Source organism: Numida meleagris, chromosome 3 (genome assembly GCF_002078875.1).
Source record: "Numida meleagris isolate 19003 breed g44 Domestic line chromosome 3, NumMel1.0, whole genome shotgun sequence".
Lineage (NCBI taxonomy): Eukaryota > Metazoa > Chordata > Aves > Galliformes > Numididae > Numida > Numida meleagris.
Window position 1 is genome coordinate 55439765 of NC_034411.1, and position 24308 is coordinate 55464072.

A 24308-nucleotide genomic window follows, 5' to 3' on the forward strand; every position below is an offset into this window, starting at 1 on the left:
TCCAATGCTGTAATTAAAATGGACAAGATGAAACAAGAATCAGAAATGACCAAACTTTGCAATGTTGTGAGTGTTATTCTAGACTGATTATTGAGGGAGAAAACCCAGAGATGTTTAGCCATAAGTTATAATAGTGCTAGACAGATGAAATTGAAGTGTGCATTGGGGTTCTCTAGCTCAAGGACGCTGAGGGCAATCCTAAAGGTCAAAATGCAATTTATGTTTCCAAACATCTGCCTGTGGGAACTGGGGTGGAGAACTGTAAGCCTAATCCCTGGTGCCTGTAAGTCTCATTACTGGATCTTTTCATTCCTACAGCAGTCTGTATCATTGAGCAGGGAGAATGGAGTCATCTTCGTTCTCTGCTGATCTGTGACACGAGGTATTACGTTTTCTGAATAACACATCTATCATGCAATAGGATCATAAAATGCAAAAAAATTCTCCTGAACAACCATTGTGATTGCTGGATGAAGATGAAATCTTGTCATGTTCTCCGTTAGTACTTGTCTCTTCAAGGGAAACTGTTGTACTTTCAGTAGAGCACACTTATGGACTCTTGGTGACATATACATCTGCTACAAAAAGGAGACATTAATCATCACTTCGTTGAGGTACAGGTGAGTTTATATTTATCTTTGAAAAACAAATCAAAAAATTCCAAATCAATGGTAGTCACAGACCTGATGGAGCTGTTAACACATTATCTTCACTTGGAGATACAATGTTTCTGTCTCTGTGTACATGGTTATATAGACAAATAACTCTTGACATCAGCAGATCAGTAGACTGAAGCAAATGGATCACCACATGATATATCAAAATTATTGATATTGGTATAGATATTTTACTCTGGACTAGACTTAATCTGTTCCCCTGGTATCCCCATCTCATATGTGGTCTGAAGGACCAGTCACCAGTTCAGTCCCTTGCTCTTTCCATTATGGACTGGGGTGAGTTGTGTACAGATAGAGGAAACTTTGCATGAGAGTCTAGTTTGAATGTGCTTAGGCCACTCTCCAATCCAAACTGGCAGGTGGTAAAATGGAATGCTCAGAACAGCACTGTGCTGCTGCTCTGAATCAGACCAACAGTGTGAGCACAACCTAGTGACCTTGTTTTTTGGGGTCAAACACTTCTGGTATCAAAGCAGAGACTGTTTTGTTCTCAAGTCATTACAAACACAGCAAGAAACCTGTTCCTTTGTCTGTAACATTGTCTAAAGGATCACTTAGCTCACCATGCCAGTTAATCTTTTTTTCTTTCTAAAATACATGTCATGACACAGTTGTTAGATCATTTGCCCTCAGGATGTTCTTCATACTGTTTTTCTAACCTGGTAGCACACACGAAAAAACACCCTTCTCTCTTGAGTCTCTAAACTCACTGGTGAACTTATTTGAGTCATACATGCTCACTTGTTCTTCAGCACGATGCAGTGATTATAGTTACTCTTTAATTTAAGGATGGCTAACAACCATGATTTCATATGCATATTTTCCCTGTGGGTGCTGAAAATGAGATACACATTAGCTGATTTTGGAGGGGTGTGGAGCAGCACTACATCAATCCAAAACACAAGGGTTGTACTGCTTTAGTCCTTTTGACTCAAAGGACTCCAAACTCAGCCTCTCTGTTTTTTTAAAAAAATTAGATGTGCAAATGAAGAAATGGATCTTGATTTTCTTCAGCAGGCCTCACAGTCGCACAGTCTGTGGATGTCTGAGTTAAATTAAACTGTACCCTTGCGGGTGGTGGAAAAGGTGAAAAAATGAGAAGCAAGTGAAGAGATCAATATCAGTATTTTCAGGTTAGGCTGCTGATTTCTCTTCCCTGCCATCACAGACCACCATGTCATAGTCTTTTTCACAGATTGTTCAGCCTTTGTCTTAAACTTAGCTGAGTTTCTTCCCCTTAATTTCTCCAGAGTTATTTGATCTTTTCTGGACCTCACTGTTCTGTTCGTTATATAAATTTTGTTTTCCAGATTAAATGTATTCAAAGTTCTTTTCTAACACATAGGTTTTATGTGATTAGCTGAGACGTCTAGGACTTCTATTTTGTCAGTGATTTCCAAATATTGTTTCTCCACTTTCAAAGAAGGCTATCATTATTTTATTAATTAATTTATATTTGTCAAGTTGTTTACCCAACTTCTTTCTCTGGAACTCAAGAGCACGCAGTCTCTCTGTGATAATGTTCTTGTCTTCCTCATCAAGAGGAAGCTGTCTCCCAGCTTTGTCAGCAGTAAATTTCACTATTATTTTTTGTTACCAAAATCACTGATAAAAATGATAAGGAAATATTAATTCAAAGACCAGTGACCAAATCATTAAATCTTCTCTTACTCAACCTGTCTTCCCTGTGCTGGCGGCTGACACATGCAAGCTCTTTATCAAGGCAGTAATTCTCCTTATTGATGCAGTAATTCTCCTCTTCTCCATCCATACCGCTGATCTTCTGGACAACACTGTATCACATGCTTTGCTAAATTAGATCCAATGTATTTACACAGAGTCAGAGTTACTGGGGTGGGAAGGAAACTCTGAAGATTGTCTAGTTCAGATCTCTCTTCATCTGGACATTTGGAGAAAAATGGGGTCATCTGGACATTTAGAGAAAAAAAGACTGGGATAGTCTAGTCTGGTGTGCACTTGCCAAATGAAAGTTGCACTTTATCCAGGTTTGGTTTTATCTTTCCATCTTTAGCAAGTTTCTGATGGGACCTGTACCTTCACTTCAATGAAATTCCTTGGTATGTATGTGTTAGGGGAAAAAAATTGTACTTCTTGTTAGGACGGAAAAATCTAGTAGGCTACTGTTGCATCAAATCTGTAGAATGTTGTTCAACTGATAAGAATCTGTAGTACGTTCCTGGATTTTTTTCCTGTTATCCGTGCAATAAGATTTCAAATAAAATGTCTTTCTGAGCCTGCAACTTAGCTTGCAAATCCTTACTTTTGGAATTGGGAGTGTTTCTGAGAAGAAGGACTGTAGTTTTCACTTAAAAGGCCTTTACAATATAAAATATGTATAGTTTGGGTGCGTGAGTGTCCAAACTTTTCTTCAAGACCTTCTCCACTTATTTCCATTCCACATAAAATGCTTTGTGATGGATAACAAACAAACAAAATATCCTGTTGTCTGCTTGGGGAAATTTAACATAAAAGTTCTGAAAGAGGGAAGTGAGATGACAAAAGTAATGGAGATTTAGATGAGGAAAAATCAGCTCACATTATGAGATAATAGGATTGCTTATTCAGCTGAGAATTAGAAAAGAGTTCATGAATGAGATTTCTGGTGGAAAAGCTAGATAATTGAATGGCCATCATTTTCCTGCCTTTGGAGTTGATAATTGCTATACTTACTAAGTGGATTGCTCACGTGTTTCACAAAATTAAGCATCTAATAACACACACATGGAATTCAGCAAGCATGGTGGATGTGAACATAAAGGAATTCGAAATATTTTCTGTTTAATAAATTAAATACTGACTAAAAGAGAAAGCAGATGGCAAGAGCAACTGGGGGTCAGACAAGAAAATCTTAAGCAATAGTTTGTGGCAATTATATATCCTGAGATGGAAGAGTTACCAGCTAGATGGATTGGCCATATGGTCTAGAGTTCTCTGACAATATTATGAACTGTGTTGAAAAACTGTGTTGACTATGATAACACAGTCTTTGATCTTGCATATGCTTACAGATGAGTTTAAGCATGGGTTTCTACTAAAGTCAGAGCTAAAAACTACCTGCTTAACTAGGTCAAAATACTTCCAAGTATTTGTGGGTTGAGGGGGCAGGTTTTCTTCATTGATATCAAATCCTTGTACTGCCCATTAGCAGTCAACAGAAAAATTATGTATATTTTTGATGAGTACTATTCCCTGGCATCATTTCCAGTTTACAGTTTTGCTGTGTTTTAATTTTCCTTTTTACTGCAAATGATAGCTTTGCATTTACAGACCTTGAAGCTACCCCACAGTACTCTCTTGGCAGTCCAGTCTTGATGTTAAAAGCATCATGTCAGTAATTAACGTACACAAGATGCAGGATGGGATACTCTCTTCTCTCAGCTGCTCTGGCTCTCACTTGTCCCATGGGTGCACTTCATGATGTTGGATCTGACACTAAATAGATTGAGAACAGAACCACATTTCCAAAGCTGGGCGTTTTTCTTGATTCCTCTTCCTTTAAAAAAAAAAAGAAAGGGTGTGGTGGGAGAGTGAGGAGGGAGTTGTCAGCTGTAATACCTTTGTTCTGAAATTCATTTTCTACCCTGTTCGACCCAGGCTGAACTTGATGCAAATTGGGTTTCCAGGCTGGCTGTAAGGGTTCCAACACTCAAAGCATCAGCAGTTGCCAGCTTTCAGGGCAGGCTGCCCCTCCCTCCTTGTTTCCCAAACCAGGGCTCCAATCCACCCACCTTCCCATTCCAGCCTCAGGTTCCTTGCTTTTACACATACTTTTTAAGCCACAATTCACTCCCTCGCTCCTGTTTCTTCCCCCTCCTTTCCTGCCTGCCAAAATGGGGACTCCAGTCTTATTGCTCTTCTTTCTTAATTGCTCTTCTTCCTTAACCTCTGGGGTAAACGTGATCCTAGGACTAGCCCTTTTTCTATCTGAGTCCAGCGCTCCTTTTCTCATCCTACATAGATCCTGCCATTTACATTGGAATTACAGGCATAGTTATGTTGAGAGTTAATTGTATCCGCTCCTGATTGCCCTCTGGGAATGAGGGATTCACCCACACAAACATTGTCAAGAATAGCTGCTGCCACCTGCCACACAAATTCACCTAGAAGAGATTTCCATATGCCTTGAGGTCAGGAATCTCTGATCTTGACATAGGACTTGTGGCACTGCCAAGAAAACTGAAGGACTGGGCTTTTAGGTGTGACAGGTATATGTCGTGAGCATACAGTTGGGAGAGGAAGGTCTGTACATAAGCTACAGGAATGTGAACTGGTCATCCATGGTATTTTAGTGTCTGTGATGTTTTGTCCCGTATCTTCTAACATTATATCAATTTTGAACATGAATCATTCACTTCTGCTTAAAATTAACTGAGAGCACAAAATGAATTGTCCCTGAAGACAATTTAATCATTTATGGATATGTAAGTCCATTGCTTGAAATGATCATTTTCTGTCAGCATCAACCTTTATGATAGCTGCTCTCTTGTTTTCACAGTATAGCAGTATTTCTTTTTCTTTCTGAAATATTTGAAGAATGGTATTTCTGACATCCCAAATAGCTGGCAATTGCTCATATAACTTATTGAAACTAGTTTGAGAAAGTCTACTCAACTGAGGGGTAAAAAAAAAGACTAAAGTGTCTAGATGTTAAATATAGTCTCATGCACATTTTAAAAACTTGCCATGCTTTATATTTAGGCTATACTTAGAATGGGTCAATTAAACAGTTGGTGGAAATTTAAATAAACAATAAATCGATGATTGTTGATTCTGTTACGTTAGTATGCTCATTATAGCCATTGCCTACACCCACATATAAAACTGCTAATGTGCTTCTAATGCTCAGGAGGCATGCTTCCCTGATAAGTCAATCCTTTATAAACAAAGCAGTGTGCATCATGCAGAAAACTGACGGAAACTTGTGGCCTGTTGTGGGATAAGACTCAATGGAAAGGCTTTCAGACACACTGGTAAAGCATGCCCATATAGCAAGGAAACACGATTATTCAGATCAATCTTTGTAAAAGCTCTATCAGTATGTATACACAGAGCTGTTCATAATGAGGATGTGTCAGTGACGTATTTATAGACACATTTCAAAGGTTAGTCCCTGTTTTTCGCACTGGTAACATCATTTTCAGCAGGCAAAAAGAAAGAGGCAGAAGCATTTTAAAAGATGAAGCTTGGATGATCCAGGCAGCTGGGGTCATATAAGCATTGATCAAGGTGAGCTAAATGAATCTCACCTCTTCTCAGAGCCATTGTCCTCCGGGAAGGTGGGAGGCACATCTGTTCCTGCTCTTGGCTTTCCATCTTTGTCGATATTGTCTTTTTATACTGATGCATCTTTGGAACAGAGAGGTCTGAGTCCAATCCATTAAGATTACATAAGATCTCAGTTGATGTTCAGAGGGGTAGGGGTAGGTCTTCTTTTCATGCACTGCATCTTTCTAGACTGAACATAAAGGAAGTCTAACATAGTTGACACAGTTAATATTCAAGTTTACTTGAGCTGGATAGTCAGTTGCTTTGTGTGGAGTACTGAACTTTCTAAGAACATCTGTATCACAAATTATTGTTATGACTGTCTTACCTCCCAGGATATATGCTGGCTTTATTTTAGGCTTCACTGTCGATTGAAGGCCTTAGATGATATAAATACATTTGAATTGAATATACTGGTTCGGAAGTGGAATCTCTCCCTCGCTTTCTGCCGCACTCTTTGTGAGCCTGACACTGAAACAGAGAGAAATATTATCTTTCTTTAATGATACATGTCTCAGAGTTGCTTAATAGAAAGCAGAGCCTTTTGCAATTTTTAATCTCCTTGTTGGTCTAGGATAAAAATCTATGGTACCTAACCACTGTCTGTGACAATTTCTACTCTTTCGGATTAACCTAATCAGTTAATTTCCTTACTCAGTTTTTATGCCTTCCAAATTACATAACTCTTACAGTCACCTCCCACTTTAGAGGCAGTTTAGCCAAGCTAAACATATTTAATGATTTTAATTTTTCTGCATAAATCAATCTCTCATTTTGCAAACTGAGGTTATATCAGTTGGACAAAGTGAAGGAAGCTCATGCCATAGATTAACATTCCCACCCTGTGTGTGCTCACCTTCTTGCCAGAGGGCTGAGAAAAGAGATTTTGATCATACTGCTCAATGAAAGCAGTCTTAGTCAGTCAGGACAGGAATACTTCTTACTTCCTTTCAGAAATATATAAAGCCCAGCAATGAGGGCAGTCCAGCAGCTGGAATTTATTAAGAAGTGCACGAATGTCTGAATTTCTCTTCCTGCTTCACCTTCTTCCACCCTTATTCCACTACTGTTGGAAAACTACTCAGGACAAGGCACTCAAAGGTTCTTGTACCTAGATTTTCTCTTCAGCACTGTAAGATCTGACTCCTGTGTGGTTTCTCCAGGGAAAGTGTGGGCCTGCAAAGGCGTGTGCAGAAGCAGCCATCTCCAGAGAGGCAGCTGTGAAGAAGGAAGTCTTAAGCACCAGCTTAGAGGTGAGTCTAATGTATTTCATAGGATTTTTATCTGTGGACACTTTCCTCTGAAAGGGTTTAATTTCACAAATGCAAAGGTGGGGATTTGGGAGTAGCTGAACTGAAAACATCCAAGGTGTTGGATAGAGGGATTCATTGCTTTTCTTCACTTAATTGGGAACAAAGACTGGAAGGCCTTTCTCATTCCAGGGAGGTACCATAGCCATGGATGATTCTTCCCACCCCCTTTACTAGGACATTTGCCTCTTAGATTTTTGTTTGCTTAGGGCTTAGCTGTGGTGTAATCACCAGGAACTGCCAGAGCATGAATGGTGCCTTGGGAGTGTCCTCAGAATCCCATGGCCCACGTGGTTTGATTAGATCTCGGATGAACACTACTGATACTCAAGGCAGATGTGGGTTTGTGTGGCTGCTGAGCAGCCATCTTGAGCCTTTCTTTAGGGTTCAGGAGTACCTTTGCAGAATGCGCAGGAAGGTGAGGGCCCATCTTCTCTGCCTCAGCTCACCTGGCAGATGGCGGTAACACTGCTGGGCTGACATGCAGGGTGCTGCAAGGATAAATAGATTAGAAGACTGTACAGTGCTCAGAGGTGTGTGATGGGGGCCTTGCAAGAAGTACAGATCAATAAAAGCTTGGCTGTACAAAAACTGGTTTAAGCAATGCAATACTCATGCTGTCTTGAAAACAGCATCTATCTCTTCATAGCTGAAAAGACCCAAATCATTCTTTGCATGCAGTTTTTGTAAAGGAAACATTTATATCTAGCTAAAATAACTTTCATTCCTTTTTCTACTTTTTTTTTTTTTGTTTAATTGCAAACACATATTCAGATATTGGGATTATAAAATTCTGGTTTCTCTCTTTCTTCATGGGACAAAAAGATGTTTGAATTGTCCAGCTTTTGAAAAAAATTCCAATGTGCTTTTTTTCTTCACACTGGTATTCCTTTCCAGTATTGGACGTTCACCTGCAGTGTTCATTGTTTACTTAATGCCATCTGATAAATCAGTAGGAGCTGGCTTAAGTGCTTTGGTTTCTCTCTTTCAGTTTCACATCTTAACAAGTGATGTGAGGAGAACAATCCGTAGAAAGCTTACTGAGTAGACTGAGGTCATTTTGTTTTATAGAGTGATGCTGTTATTAAGCGTATGATTTTTATTGTGTCATAGCTGTTTATATGGTAAAGCGTGGTTCAAATCCTTTCTCGATTCCTGGTTACAATGATTTTCCTTTCAGTTTTATATCAATATTTAAGAAGGAAAATTAAGGTAATAATATTAATAATACAAAGTGCATAGCTGTGTAAAGTTGACAATTTTTGATTAAGATCAAAATCTGGACTTCTGTTTTCCCCTGGTATAATCTGAAAGCCATTATAGAATGCGGAAGTTCCCCTGCTTTTCCCAGTGCTCCTCCTTGTAACTTTTATTTATTCTAATTCTTGGGGCCTCAAAGACTTGTGTTTGTTCTCTGTCACTCATTAGCATGTGTGGGATTGGAATCCGTGGGATTTCTCTGTTAAAAACAGAATGTTTTCATCTCCAGAGATGTCAAGCTTGTGAGAGTATTGATTTATGTTAATGGCATGCGTTGAAGGAGATGGATGATGAACATTACTCTTCTCTTTTCAGATTAATGATCAATTACTTGGACATCATTTATGTACTCCATGCTTGCTTGGCTGCATCTTTGGTGCCTAAGCATTGCTTGCATTTAGTGTCTCTCTGCTGCTAGGGCACTGGGTAGCGTACTTTTCATGGCACAAGTCAAATTCAATTTGAATTGTTCTTTTTAACCCTGAGGTGATGTCTTCAAACACCTCTAGCTAATTCTCATTCTGGTTCTTTCAACAGCATGTCTACAAACAAACAGAGCTTGTTTGCCTTAATAGTGCATGACATGACTCTGTGGTTTTATTTCACCCTGTATATTGCCCATTGCATTTTAATTTCCATCTAGAGAAGCTGAACTTGTCTTTGCAGATCTTTGTAACAAGGATTACAGTGGTATGAGGCAAAAAAAGAAATGTGCTCAGTGTTTGTGCTGCACTCTCCTGGGAGGTAAATTGCTCCCAAGTAGAATGCTTCCTACTTGATGCATATTGTGGTGTCTCTCATTTTCAGCACAACAGTTTGCTCTTAAAAATTAAAAAGCAGACCTGAAAAGTGGCATGAAATATAAATTAAGCTGAGCTGGTCATTTGGTCTACCTTTACAAAAGACTGTATGGGGAAATAGACAGAGAAGGAGAAATTGTTAGGCAACTGGGAGCTCAGGCTTCCAAATCGATGGCAAGGAAACTGAGAACTTGAGATCTGGTAAGTTGTCATGGTTTTGTGATTTTCGGTTATTGGTATTCCACATCATAACATCATGTAGTGGACATACCTAGTTCTCAGAAGAGAAGGACTACTACAGTCCCCACGGCACTTTGCTCCTTTGTTACCATTTTCCAGCCGGAGGGAAAAGATAGAAGCTCGCAGTAGAAAAACTTGCAGATCACGAGACCTCGTCCCTTTTTCCGCCATCTCTCGTCTTGGCAGCACCTCGCTCTCCAGCCGTCTTATCGTCGGTAGTAGAGTAAGGCCTACCTTGATTTTGGGACGTTCTCTCTCTCTGTATTGGATTTATCAGCTTAAATTGTAATTATATTGTATTATAGTGTGTTGTTTTGCATTCCGATATTTTATTTAGTAAATTAGTTTGTTTCTCCTCAGATTGTTGCCGCTGTTCTTTGCTCTCAGGGCCATCTCCCTACCCTTTTCCCCTTTCCCCTTTTCCCGGGACGTGGGCCCTTGGGTCCCCCGTCCCCTTTGTCACGGAATCGGGCCTAACGTCCGTAAACCGTTGACATAAGTGAGTTGGTGTTTATTGTAGTAAAATGCCCCAGAAGTTGAGATGCTGAAGCCTTTGACATCCTTAGATACCCAGAAAGAAGAGTGAAGAGGACAGTGGTGAAGTTTCTGAGAAATTTTTGCCTTTCACTACAAGTTGGCCAAAAAATCTTGGTTTTGACTAGTCAATAGTTTTATAGTCAATCTGTTTTACTGGGAATTTCCCCAGTAATAAAATCTATTTGATTTGTTGACATGATAATATATGAACAAATAATAAGCTGTGCTGAAATGGGTAAAAGTACAGAGGATACCTAGAAAAGGCTACACTGAACTCTGCCATTCATTTGATGTACATCCTGAAGAATGACAATAATAAGACTTGCTGACTCCCTTGAATGTATCTCTGTTGAATGAACCTGCCCAAATGTCTTCATAATCTTTTCTGTTGCTATCTCTCTGTTTTTAATCACACAAACTTCTACATGAGGATGCAATGGGTTTTACCCATAAGTAAGTTCCTCTGCTTCTCTGTTTGGTCACTGGTTGAACTCCTTGTCTCCTTTGACATCGTTGTATTTCTCATTTTATCTGTTACTTATTGGGATCAAAGTGTCTTTTATTTGTCCTTTCTGGGTGGAAGAGTGCTACAATGCCACTACTGAGCCTACTTTTTAACTGAAATGGCATTTGACATATGTATCCATATGTACCCATACATACCCATATAACCACATAATCATGGGTGTGTATGTATGTACTAAAAGTTCACATTCAGATACTACAAGTACTGTTGGTAGAGACTGTTAAAAAGAAAGAGATTCAAATAATTTAATAAGCAGATTATTTTTTCCCCTATTAAAATGATGCTTAGATACCAGGTGACATAAACTACCTTTCCATATGATCTTAATTTTCATAGTAAGGCACCTGGGATTTGCAGAGTCCTATTAAGATGTGCCAAGAATCTCCTTAGGTCTTGCTTTGCAGAAACCTGGAGCTGCCTAAGGAACTCTCCAGTAAATTGGCTGTGTAAAAATATCAGAGAAGAATCTAATTCGGGAGAAATCGGCTTATTACAGCTTTTGCTTTAGGGTGTTTTTTTTTTCTTTCTTTCTTTCTTTTTTTTTTTTTTTCTGATGACTCCCCTGGGTGAATAGGAGACTGAGAAAGAAGCATGAGCTCAAACCGTGACTAGACCTAATCTTTCCAAGGAGCAGATGGCCACAGCTTTTCTCCCTCCCTCCTCTGCACCAAATGGAGTTTGGGGACAATGTTTGGAGATGCCGCAATTTAAAGAGGAAGACTGTTATTTCAGACCTGTAATGTGATTGTCAGTAGTATAATTCTGGAACTGAGCAGATTCTAGGGTACTGCAGATGCTGTATGACTTTCTAGGAGTCAGAAAACAAAGCAGAAGCTGTGTTACCACAACTACAGCACAACTGGTGCCTTGGAAAAGCCACTAGTATCAAAGAACCTTCCTTTTTAAAGGAGATTTTAAAACTCACCTCTTGAGTCTCTCAACATATGGTGCTCAGAAGAGCTTAAAAGGTTAAGAGCTACCCAAACAAAATATTCACTGTCCAGAAGCCCTGGAGCTCATTACCCTTAAGTACTGCAGTGTTTATAGCCATGCCGAGGAGGCAAAGGAGATGAAATGTCCTTCAGAAGGGGAATTAATGTATTACCATTCATTCCTTTTATAGATAATATTGCTATTTAGGAAGTGCTAAAGTACATGATGTCTTTACTGATTAAATTTCCTGTGTAAGCAAAATGTTCATAAAGTTACATAACTGCATTTTTCTTCCTACTTCATTGCTGGCAGCTTCAGTACAGGCTTCTCAAGTACTGTAGGCTTTGCTCTGCCACCACCTCAGTGATCTGACAGCAAGGAGAAAAGAGCAGAGGGAGAGCAGGGGAATTGCAAATTGAGAAGGAGTGGTACTGTTAGTACAAATCCTTCATTCAAACTCCTACAAACTTTTCTTCCTGCCTTCCTCTTGCATCCCTTAGCAGATCTAGGCTCTCTCTGGCCTGATGCTTCCCACCTCAGGTCATTAGTGCTGCTCTGACACAACAAAGTTCTAGAAGTCATTTCCCTCTTATCCTGTATGAACTGAGCTGAGAAACTGAGACAACCTCTCTCACTGGTCTCCAGCCTACTAGATAGCTTGTTCCCTCCCACTGTTGCTGCACGATCTCTTTTCCCGTACTGTGGGGCCCCTTTCCCACACTGTAATTTTTTGGCGATTGGTGAGTAAAGACCGTCAAGTTGTAAGACAGATGTTTGGTCAGAAAGCATCAAACAGGCATATTTTGCATCACCATCTGCAGTCAGAAATGAATTGCATTAGGGAGCACCGTTACGCATGTCCTCAAAAGGGAGCAATGTGGGTAATTCTGCTGGCTCAAAAATGGCTTATCTGCTTTCTGTATTGGTTTGTGGTTGAGCAGTCCATTGCTCTGTTTATTTTAGTTGAAGAATGAGTCAGGCCAAGTAGAGTCTATTTAAAAGTTTCCATATTAATTACTGTGAGTTAAGGTAAAGATGAATATAAGGTCCATTGTTTTGCTTAAGTAGCACTGTCCAGTTTGTTTAACAAATACTCTTCTGCTGACCTTAAAACTTCTTCAGAATAAAGACCAAAAATTACCAAGACAATTCTGCTGTTCTCGAATTTGTTTATTATGCTTCTGCTCCAGTTTCCTTTAGTGCCAACAGTGTTTAGGTACAAATGAGAAAACTGTGGACCAAACTAAAGTAAAGAAAATAAATTTTTCAAGAAAATGGGGGGGGCTCAGCACTGGAGTATATGTGAAATCATATTTTTATTGTGTACAGATTTGTAATACAGAGATTCCCTCTCAACAGATGGACTTTTGTTCTGTGGTGGATGAAGAGACATCCTCATGCCTGAACCCTTTAGAGACTGTGCTTAGATAGGAGAGCTTAAAACATCCTGGGTGAGGTTGAAAAAGTCAAGCCCCAAAGCTGTTAGTGGGGAACATTAAGTCTAGAAATTAGAAATGGTAAGGAATATGCGTGAGGAGTGAGATTTCATTGAAAGACTCTAAAAGAACCTTTGGCTTTCATCAGTGTTCTGTAAACAATTTATTATTTTGCATATATGAGTCACTTGACCTGAGGAGATGTGGATCTGCTGCATAGATCTGCAAGCAGTGAGGAGTGACAAGTGTACCACATTCTTTCTATTTGTTCTGAGATGTAGATACAAGCAACGCTGAAAGCCTTTTGCCCCAAGAATCAGAAAAAGCCATTCTTACACCCCATTCTGCCTCTTAAGGAATCAGCAGCACTCCCCTTTCAGCTGATACAGGAAGGGTCAATCTCCTATTCAGTCTAAGCTTTTCCCTAAAGTGCAGTTTGCCCTAGTTTTGGCAGCAATTAGCATTTTTTCTCAGTGTATGCGGGAGACGATCCAGATAATTCACAAACATCAGGAGAAAGAAGGGAGTTGGTGGTATTTTTGAATTCCCATCAGCTCTTCTTTTTTGCTGCTTCGAATGAGTAGCTGAAAAACAAAATGGGTGTTTTATTCCTGATGAGCACAAATATTTGTCCAAAATAACTTAAATTGTTTATGAACTTGACTCCATTCATTAAGGCACCATGTGAAAGCTCTTATTTCTTCCATGATGGATATTTGTCATCAGCTTATGTTAATGTTTTGGCGGACCAAAGGATGGATTATTCTGTTTTGCTTGCTTGGATTGTGAAATAGGAATATCTGTAACATGACAGGGCATGAAAGAGCCTGAAATGAATTAAGGCTGTACTTTAATGAACGGGCTTTTCATTTAGTGTATTTGTTATAAACAACTGTGGTAAATCCACTTTCAGTAAATCCAAAGGATGGTTGACGCATACATTTCATAGGGATGTGTGGTGTCAGACTAGAACTAATGATACATCATTCCAGATGGGCCGCCTTTTTTTTTCTGATACATCATTCCAAATGGAATTCCAGATTTTGCAGATGAGTCTTTTTGTTATCATATTTCAGCTGGAAGAACTGTTCTAGTGTAGAGCTGATACGGTATATATTGTGTTTAATCTGATTATCTCAGCTCAGAACCTGGAAAGATGCATATATTCTCAAGCTGGATACTTCAGGAGTTATCTAACCAATGTGAATCACTCATTCTTTACCATAAAGGGGACAGGTTTCTTCCTGCAAAATTACTTGCTAAATTGGCCTGAAGTAAATGAACCAATGGATATTCCATGCTGAGTGTGGAAGACCTGGGCAAGCGTATACAAATAAAACATATGATTATGCCTAATGCTTCATTCAAAGCTGTGTGTTTATTTAGCTGAGGAGTCTCTTTAGGCAAACGTTGCAGATGACTGTCTTTCAAGTTTTAAACCATAAATTAAGATATTACCTACAATCTACCCTTACGAGAAAATGAAAGGGATCTGTATCCAAATGTGAGTATGATGGAAAGTGTGACTACTTGCCTCTTTAAGTATTTGAAAACACTGAATTTTGCCAAGAAAATTGTGCCAAAAATACAGGTCATTAGAAAGCAAAAGCTGTAAGAAAGCACAGGCATTACAGTGGATCATTTTGTTTTACTGATCTTTCCAGGAAGTACACCTTTTGAGTGGAAGTTTACTATTTGTTGCATAGGGACTTACTAACCCACTTGAATCAGAACCTGATGGACATTTAGTCATCTAATTTCTCATGATGGTGCAAGTTTATGTCATCTTTTGCTTTCAGATGCATCTCAAAGAGTACCATTAGTCAATGGATCAGTTTACATGGGAAAAGTTCAGGCTGGCTGATGCTCTGTGTGTGTGTTTCTGTTCATGTCAGAAAATACTAGAGCTGAACTCTATAATCCCAACCCCCAAAGAAATATCTGGGATTTCTGGTTGCCAACAAGTTCCTCAGAAAATCCCATACATCCAGTGCTATCACATACCTGGGATTCCTGATTCCCAGCAAGTTCCTTAGAAATTCACTTAGCAATGACTACACACTGTTAGTCAGGAGAAATGTTTCTGTGGGATATGTGGCAAGAACATTGCTAATGGTATCTGTGGTCACATTTTAGTGTTGAAAGTATGATTGGTGATCCCTTTGTATCAGATTTTGTATTAACTTGCTGGTAGGCATCCAGTTCCAGCTGCAGGCACTGACTCATACCTGTAGAAACACCTCTCACTGATACTTCATGTGCTCAGTGAGGCAATGAACTGCAAACAAACTCACAATCATCAATCAAAATGACTTCACCAGCTTGTTCCTAACTTTCATTGACCCTACATTTTCAGGGTTGAGAATATAAAATGCAAGCTCTGTAGCTCAGGGCTGAAAGTTTGGATCAGATAAGACATACTGTTCCTTTGTCCTCAAATAGAGGAGTATAATTATAGCCAAATCTCTCCTGTGAATACATAGTGAGATAGAACATGAAATTCTTGCACGTGTAAGCATAAACTCCATCTTCTACAGGTCTTTTGACCTAATCAAACAGGTGATTGAAAGTTTTCAAGAATGAGAAAGTGGGAACATAGCCAAAGAGAATGTCCCTTGTCAGTTTTTAGAGGAATTTTCACCCTAGCATTTGCACAGCTCTTTTTCGGCATAATAGCAGATCTACCTAATGTAACTGTAGAAAAGATTTAGCAAAACTGCACATTCTAGTCCGATCAGGATGCAGACTGGCACTGCACTGAGGGTTATTGGCCTGATACATCTTGCTGCTAACAGTGCCCATTTTGAAAGCAAACGTGTCTTCGTGCCAACAAGCTCACAGGGCTTCCCGTTTCTCAGCAGATAAGCATTGGCTGGCCTTCTTTTACAGACTGGCTTGTGCAAACATACCACTCATGACTCCCACAGGTCATGGAATTGGAGTGAAATGGGCTGCTGGAGGGTGCAGTGACCCATCTTGGGCACGGGGCCCCTCTGGTATGCAGGATATAATAAACACTTGCACATGCATCAGTTATGCACAGCTCTGATCCCATTCAGCCTGTGGGACGCAGACTTATGTAGCAATGCCGTAGCCAGCAGTGTGCCCAGATAGTCAAGAAGGCCAATGGCATCTTGGCTTGTATAAGAAATAGTGTGAGAAATGAGGTAAGGAGTGTGGAAATGAGGCTTCTTTCCACAACCACTGTCATCACATTGTGCTCTGAACTGTGCCAACCATGGATGGCTGAACTGAGACAATCCCAGAATGTGGAATTTCTGCATTAAAAAGCCAACTGACCTTTGACTTTTTGAAGACCTTGATTTGCTTTACAGTTGATATTAACAGGGTAAATTGATAGAACCAAGGCAACTTTGCTCATAGTTGTTACAGAAGGCAAACAATTGTGTTGAAAATGGCCTCTTGTAATGTTGCATCAGCCTGTAGTGTCTTACTGCTGGTCACTATGAACTTGCTGCTTTGGGTAAACTGATGAGCAACTCTAACAGAAATCAAAACTTTCTTCTTATTCCTATGTGTATTTTTTCTTTTAAATGCATGGAAATGGGATTGAAAAAATCATAGCATTTAGTTGATTTGAATGTATTTTCAAGAATATTACCAATATATGCAGGGAAAATAAAAAGCCTTTTGAACCAAAGTTCTGAATTTTCTAGGACTTCCATTGCATCTTAAGAAATGGAGGTTAAAATGCTCTTCATGATATGAATTTCTAGTCAAATAAAGTGTATGATTCTGCAAGTTTAGGGTTTTATTGTTATTTGTTTTTAAGTAAAGTAGAAATTGATCTCAGTCAGAAATCATTTGCACTGTCTTCTTGTACGGTTTCTAATCTGGAAGTAATTCTGCAGGAATAAATTGGACTGCTCTTCTGCTCCATTAGGACTTGTGAATATTACACTTGATTATGGTCTCGGCCCCTGCTCTTGCTGCACCAGTGTCAGACACAAAGTCAGGCAGACAGGTGAGCAAATTCTTTAAAGGCATGGTGCTAATATGGAAAATGACCCATTGCACCCAGAGCCAATATCCCGGGCAGCCAGAAGACTGAGAGAATATTTACCAGTGGAAAGCTTCTTTCCAGTTGTTTCTATGAAGCTGGGTACTTGGTGGGTCTTCTGCTTCTCTCCTTCATCCCTTACCCCAGTGGGCTTTTTTGGTTGCCTGCGCTGCTCAAGCGCCTTTCAGGAAAGCTAAACAGTGGCTTACTACCATGTCTCTAAATAGTAGCTTCAAGACACTAAATTAAGGAAATAATTGGTTTGGAATAATTTTTTTGCATCCAGATAGTTGCCCATGAAGGTGCAGGCGAATACATCGTCTGTGAGTCCTCCATGTGTACCATAATGGCTTAGGATTTTACATGGTATAAACCAGGGTTTAAGTTATGCATCAAGAGCTTACATTCAGGCCACGCCTGATACACACTGAGAGAAACCTACTTAGATCTTCTTGGACAGTAGCTGTCCCCTTTTGTGGCAGCTGGTGAGGTCCTGAAACATTCTGTTGTTTCATGCTGAAAGAAAACCAAGCTTTTTCAAAGATGTTCACCAAATTGAGTTGCGCAAACATATCACTTTTCATCAAAATTGGAACTGTTTGGGAAGCGCTACATGAGTCTGTTCTCATGTACTTTCTCTTCCTCCCTCTTTTACATTTTTCCCTACTCCACCCTCTTCCCTCCTTCCTGTCAAAACAGTGAGTGACCACTTGTGTTTTGCCAAATGGGCAAAATTCAATATAGTAAAAAATTTGGCAGTCTCTAAATGTGTTCTTTCCTGTACTGTTTAGCACCAGGGCAAAAAGTACCTCCCCCGCTGTCCGTGAGCTATTACTACAGTATAATACAAAAAAAATTCCTGTTAGTTAAAACAACTATATTTTGGGGGGTATAGAGGCATGCAGCAGTGTCCTTTCCTTACCCTCTCTCCTACCCCTGTACCATAACAAAGCAAAGACCAGCATGGCTGAAGCGTGTGAATTCCACTGCCTCCGTCCTTGGCCACGCACCCTGCTCCCTCCTGATGAGAGGTGAAAATCGTCCACAGATCATTTTAGGCAGGAACAATGTAAGGCAATCTGTTTTCAGATTTTCTAAATATTTCCCGACATCCATTGCAGGCTGTTGTCTTCGCACTGCAAACTCATGCCAAGAACTCCCCAACAGCATTCTTCTCTGGCTTCCCAAATTACTTGGAGAACAAATAAACCTTTCCTTGAGTCACTGATTTCTGCAAGAAAGCATTTATGTTTATTATACATGAAGGAAGAATCACTTGACTGCACATTTTACAGCTCGCAGATTTCGAGTGAAAACCATAAATAAGGAGATCTTTGACAGCACAGAACTGCTTCCTCCTCTGCATATTTCTAGCTGTGAACAATACTTCTTGCTTCCCAGAGCAGCCAGGGTACTGCTGCACTGTGCAGCAAGAAAGTGCCCAGCAGTTTCTATCCCCACCAAGCCCATAACGCTCTGGGACACGTTGTGCCATCTGTAACTGGTTTCAGTGCTTGGATGAAAAGGTTTTGATGTAATAAACACTATTTATCTGGTGCAATTGCACATGGTAATAGGATCTTCTGTATCTCAGTGATCTATTCTGAAATGTGTTAAATTAGTACCAGAACAATTTAGGGGACACAAAAATCAAATAGGAGACTTTTTTCTATCATTAAAAAACAAACTTATCTAGCGCTTAGTAATTAAGTGTGGACCTAGAAATTTTCAGTACTCGTCATCTGAAGTACTTGAGGTGATCACAGTATGTGCTAACACTTGAAATGCTCATGGCATCAGCAAAAGTTTTCCCAGCCCTATATGTGTGCCTTTGTATCTGGTGTGACTACATTCTGAGCACGCATAACCCCTGATTGCCTCCAACTTGCTCCTCATTGCTCTAGCAGATATGGACACACATATTTCTGTGTATTGTTTCCTCTGGGTCAATTCATCACCGCTTTATATGTTGGCAAAGAGCCATTGGAGCCGGTGTTTGTGTTACAGTTCTCCCACTCTTCATCAAGTTGTTTCAGAACAGAAAGCACGATTCAGTGATTAAAGCAAAGAAAGGTGGTTAATAGACAGTGGTTCTGTTTATCAAAAGGGCGTCAGAAGCTGCCACATAAAAATAGCAAATAACTTTTTCAAGATCCTTGAGCCATGCTGTAGACCAATACTCAGCCCTGCAATGTGGCTCAGGATGGAAGTGCTCAGCACTGGGAAAAATAAAGTGAATTTCCTTCCTTTTCAAAATTTTGTGTGCCTGAAAGATCATCTGATCTTTTGTCACTAACTGTATTGTCTGGTTTTAAATCACATTCTGCCTCTTGTTACAGCGTTACTTGTATTTTTGTGATTGTTTTATAGAGTGAAAACAGGGAGATCAGTGTACCTTCTGAGGTGTGGAGAGCTCATTTACCTACAGGTTTGAAACCATATTACCACAGCCTAGTGTCTGAAATCTGAAAATCTAAATTAATATGCTCTAGTATTGGCACCCAGACTCAGATGCTAAAAGGCATCTGATAATTTTCAGAAGCTTCTCTTTCCTAATGTCAGCCAAAATGTCAGCTGTTCCTATTGCCTAGTACACATGGACTACCACAAAGCTTAATTTGTCGTCCTTACGAAATGTGTCAGTGTACCTGTACTTACTGATATATTGATATGAAACATCATCTCCTTTGGTGTAGGATGGTGGTTTTTTAAAATTATCTTTTTAGCAGCAGTAGTATGCTTCATGTTTGTTTGCTTGATCCTGTTAGAAGCTAAAGAATAGTATTTCTGCCTGCTCTTCACGGAGCTTGTGTGAAAGGTGAGCAGAAGCTGCATTTTGGTCTGCATGGACCTTGCTGATGCAATGTTTTGTGTCAGGAATGATCCTTTACCAGTAGTTCTGCATTGCTGCAGCACTGAATAGACCAAGTTTAAGTCCAAGGAGCAGAAAGCTTATATCTGCACTTGGATCTGCTCCTATTCGTTCTTACCCAGTGTGTGATGGCCTTTTAACAAAGTACACTGCAGGTTTCACCCCTACATGAGCCAGTACGTGGCTGTGGGCACTGTGGGTCATGAAAGCAAATCTTTTGACAAAGACTACTGCTAAACCCACTCACTAAATCTCCAGAGAAGCACGAACATTGTTTTTACAGCGGAATCTCGTGCAAGGCTTAAACTATGGGCCATGGGTCTTAGAGATTGCTCCCTACCATATGTTTTTGATGCACAGAACAAGATCAAATCTTCCCAGATTTGGTCTTATATAACTAAAAGCCTACACAGTGCTTTAGAAAAAAAAACAAAAGAATCTACATTATTATAAGCACACGAGCTAAAGTAAATATAGTACAGTTTAACAGTTGGTTTGGAATTACTCACTGTTTCCATAGTTTTAAAGCCAAGGAATTTGAATAATTTTTGAAGGAATTAAGCAACTGTAGCTGCAATGGGCAACCTCACGCAGTAGATGAACTGACCATTCAGAAGAGCAGTTTTTGTGTTGCAAAAGAACTTTTCTGCTTGCTGTCTCCTTTGAGCAACCTGCACACACACTGCTTCTGCAGTCCTGTTGGGGAGCGATCGATATGCAGCTGCATTCTGTGAACGGTTCTGATTTTGTTCTCCCACTCACCCTGTGGGGTTTCACAATGAGCTTTCTTGTGCTGGAGCAGGGACAGCCTCCTCAGGACATGTGTTTCTTCATCACGTGGATTTGCCAGATCCAGCCTTTTTTCCTAATCAGCGGAGCTTTTCAGTGTGTACCTGGTGCCAGATAAACACAGCCACTGTGTTTATCTGTAAACAAAATCAGCTCAGGTGACTCTTCAAGGACACTTCTAGTGTCTGTAATTTGCTGCTCGTGTTTTCCTTTCTTTGAAGCACACCTTACTTTTCCACTTACGCCAAGCAGCACCATGGCACCAGTTCCGTACAAAAATGAGGTTGTGCTCCATTATCAGCAGTGAGTGCTGTTTCATTTCAACATTCATGCCACAGAGGGCTATGCAGGGGTAGATAGGTTGGACGCCTGTGGGACAACATGAGGACTTAGGGAGTGGGCAGTGTGGCTCACTCATTTGATGTGGGAGCTGGGCACTTCTGCCCCTGGCAGACAGAGCCTATGCATATGTGGACTGGTAGAGCTCCGCTAAATTCAGGTTGCTGCAGCAATTTCTAAAATATGACTTGTTTTCCCTCTTTTAATATTCCGCTCTCCTGTGAACACAATGACTATTAAAATTCCTTTTCCTGAGAGTGCATTTCCTAGCCATTAAATGTCAAATTATCCAGATTAAAAAACCAGACAGTAAGGCTTTGGTTTGCTTCCTGTGTTGCTGTGGGTAGTTAATGAGCAATGGTTTGTGGTTGCATCATCCTCTGGGGTTTATCTCCACGTCACATTAATAGTTATATCACGGAGGCCCACTGAATGGAGGATATTCTCTGTCAAAAACCCTTCTTACACCTCTGTAAACAGGTTGTAGAAGGCTAAACTAGAGGAACCGAGTGAGAAAGGAGGCATGTCAGAACAACTGATTCAGCTCTTTGACAGGTTTTGAATTTTGAGAGGTCTGTAACACAGTCTGCTTTGCTAAAGTGACAAAGGGACAGGACTTGTGTCCTGCAGGCTGCCAGCTATGTGGCTTCACCTTGGACTACGTCAGTCTCCCATTAGGGAATCCTGTGCACAGGCACTGTGCTGCTGCAGGGGCTGACAGCTGCGGCATAGGCCTGGCCAAGCCCAGCTCCCTGTGCTGGTTAAAGCCAGTCTGGAGGTGCTTGCTGCTGGGCGACGTTCTGCAGTCTGAATGTGTTAAATATAGGAATAACAACTGGAAGAATAGAGGCAGAAGAGGGAACCCGAGGTGACGAGAAGACAATACTGGTGAGAAGCACTGTTTTTACCAGTTTCAGTCAGTTTTCCCCACTTCTCCACTAAAATTCTGTTTGGAAAATAACCTTTTTGTCTTCTCCTGCTGGGCTTGTGATTACAAACAAAAATGTAAGCATGTATGTGGCCCTCTTGAATTACATGTTCTGCATAGCTGTACTGAATTGAGATCTTCCATACATGGCAAAGTCTTTTCAGAAATCTCTTTTGTCACTAATGTTTCCTATAAGCCTGCTGCAGGCATTCAAAAAGTCAGTGTTTAAGTAATGGAGAAAAATGGCAGTGCCAAAAAGCATGCTGTATTCTTGCAAACTGTGGGTTAAAAAGAGAAGGTTTTTGGCAGCTGATTGAAATCTAAGCAGGATTTTTCCGGTGTGCTATTTCCCCCATTTGTTCTCTCTTCACTAATATTTAACAGGGTTTTATTGATTACAGAGGCAGATTTGTACTACAGATGGAAGTGGAAGGTTACTTTTTTGTCCCATAATCAGTGGCTATATATGTGTTTTGTATGTGTATCATAAATGTTTCACAAATCAGCACAGGGAGAAATAACATCCTTGCACAGTTAGCTATAAAGGCAGAATAGCATTAGTCATTCTTAAAAATATAAAACTCAAAATCTAGGTAAATTCTCCATGGAGACACGTAGAAAGTCCTCACTACTGCTGCCTTACAATTGCGCCTGAGCCCAGGTGTGAACTCAGCTTCACAAGTGTTGTCAGCTCCCTCTGTGTCTGCAGTCAGGTCAGCCATCTCTCCCCTGGTAAAGTGAGAGTGCTTCAGATCTTATCTGCAGCAAGTCTCTTTCAAATTCAGTTGACAGCTGCAGATCTGCTTTGGCTTGGGTTATGTGGACTTCCATCCTTAGGGAGCACTGTAAGGTCCCCTTACAGTGGCCCCCTGTTTCCCTGTTTAAGTCCCCCGGGGGCCATTTTCCTCAGGGTTTTGATTGTGTGTGCAATGAAACGCTCATGTCCTAGCTGGGCACAGACCTCTAGGATTTTTCTTACTAGCTGAGATTTTTAGTGAAATGGGGAAGACTTATGGAACCAATATAAATTTGTTAATTTCTAAAGCTTTCACAGAGTTCACTTCTTATTGACTGACCTATTCCTTGAAGTAACCTATTTCACTGTTCACTCCTTTTTTCTTTTTCCATTTTCCTGCCATTGTCACAGTTACTTCTGCTAAGCTTCTTGTGTCCTCATGACTTTTTGCAGAAAGCCCCATTTCCATACTCCAAGATTCCCTTAATTCTACACCTAAATGAAAGCACATAACTCTCACACCATGAAGGGTGACAGGCACAGAGTCTCATCCTTAGTTAGCCCCTGGCTGAATTTGTAACCCAATTCTACAAAACATTTAAAAACACGTATGCCGTTCCTTGCTTGACAGGCCTGATGTTGCCTATGGGCTCGGTTGGCTACAGGCATGTTTTCTTCAGCAAAAGTTGGTATCACTACTTTTCTTGACTGTGTCAGAATGCTGTACACCAATGTTGGTAATATTATCAAAGAAAAGTGAAGTCTCATTGAAATGCAGTATTAGGTTTGTTTGGCAAAGCTTCTTTTCCTTTTGTGTTCTGACTACTTACATCATTAGACATAAACTTCTGCTCCAGCTTTGCCATAACTGTTCCTGAAACGTGCCAGTTATTATTAAGTGGGTTACCTCTGTTTTGTTTTAGTACTAATACAAAGCTAATACACATCTGAAATTTTCATCAGTGACTGAAATTTAATTAACAACTAACATCTCATTTAGCTCTTTTTGGCCTTTTCTTTTTTTTTTTTGTATGAATCACCTTAAGCTACTGATCCAATAATATTTCTCTTTGTTTTCTTTCTTTCTTTCTTTCTTTCTTTCTTTCTTTCTTTCTTTCTTTCTTTCTTTCTTTCTTTCTTTCTTTCTTTCTTTCTTTCTTTCTTTCTNTTTCTTTCTTTCTTTCTTTCTTTCTTTCTTTCTTTCTTTCTTTCTTTCTTTCTTTCTTTCTTTCTTTCTTTCTTTCTTTCTTTCTTTCTTTCTTTCTTTTTTAATATTCCTACTTCTTTGTTATAAATTGATTGGAAAGATTTCATCATTACCAGTCAGCTTGTTCCTGATTTTGTTCAATTGTTCAATGTTAGGAAATCAGCTCTTAGGACACAAAAGTACAAACACTATTGATTGTGACTTTTTCTGAGTTCCTGTAATTTGCTCACAACATCTTTTTATGAAGAAATCACAAATGGTAGGGGGAGGAAATTAACCATTCCCCTATGTGCTGCACCTGGGCTTCTCCCTGGACACTGCCTCAGCCTCCCTTACTCACAGCTCTCTTTTTTTCCACTCCTTCTCCAGTCCCATTGGAGATCAGTGCTGAGAGGTCCAAGGTGGACTGAT

General features: G+C 40.0%; 1 long non-coding RNA gene across 6 annotated transcripts in view; it reads left to right on the top strand.

Moving 5' to 3' along the window:
* LOC110396510 overlaps window positions 1-24308 on the top strand; it is a 61680-nt gene that overhangs the window by 20824 nt on the left and 16548 nt on the right. For 5 of the 6 annotated variants that reach the window (XR_002437019.1, XR_002437018.1, XR_002437020.1 and 2 more), the window contains 2 exons: window positions 319-620; window positions 7127-7216. This is a non-coding gene — a long non-coding RNA (uncharacterized LOC110396510). Of the gene's footprint in view, window positions 1-318; window positions 621-7126; window positions 7217-21711; window positions 21915-24308 lie in introns of those variants that run through there. The other variant, XR_002437016.1, reaches the window with a different exon arrangement.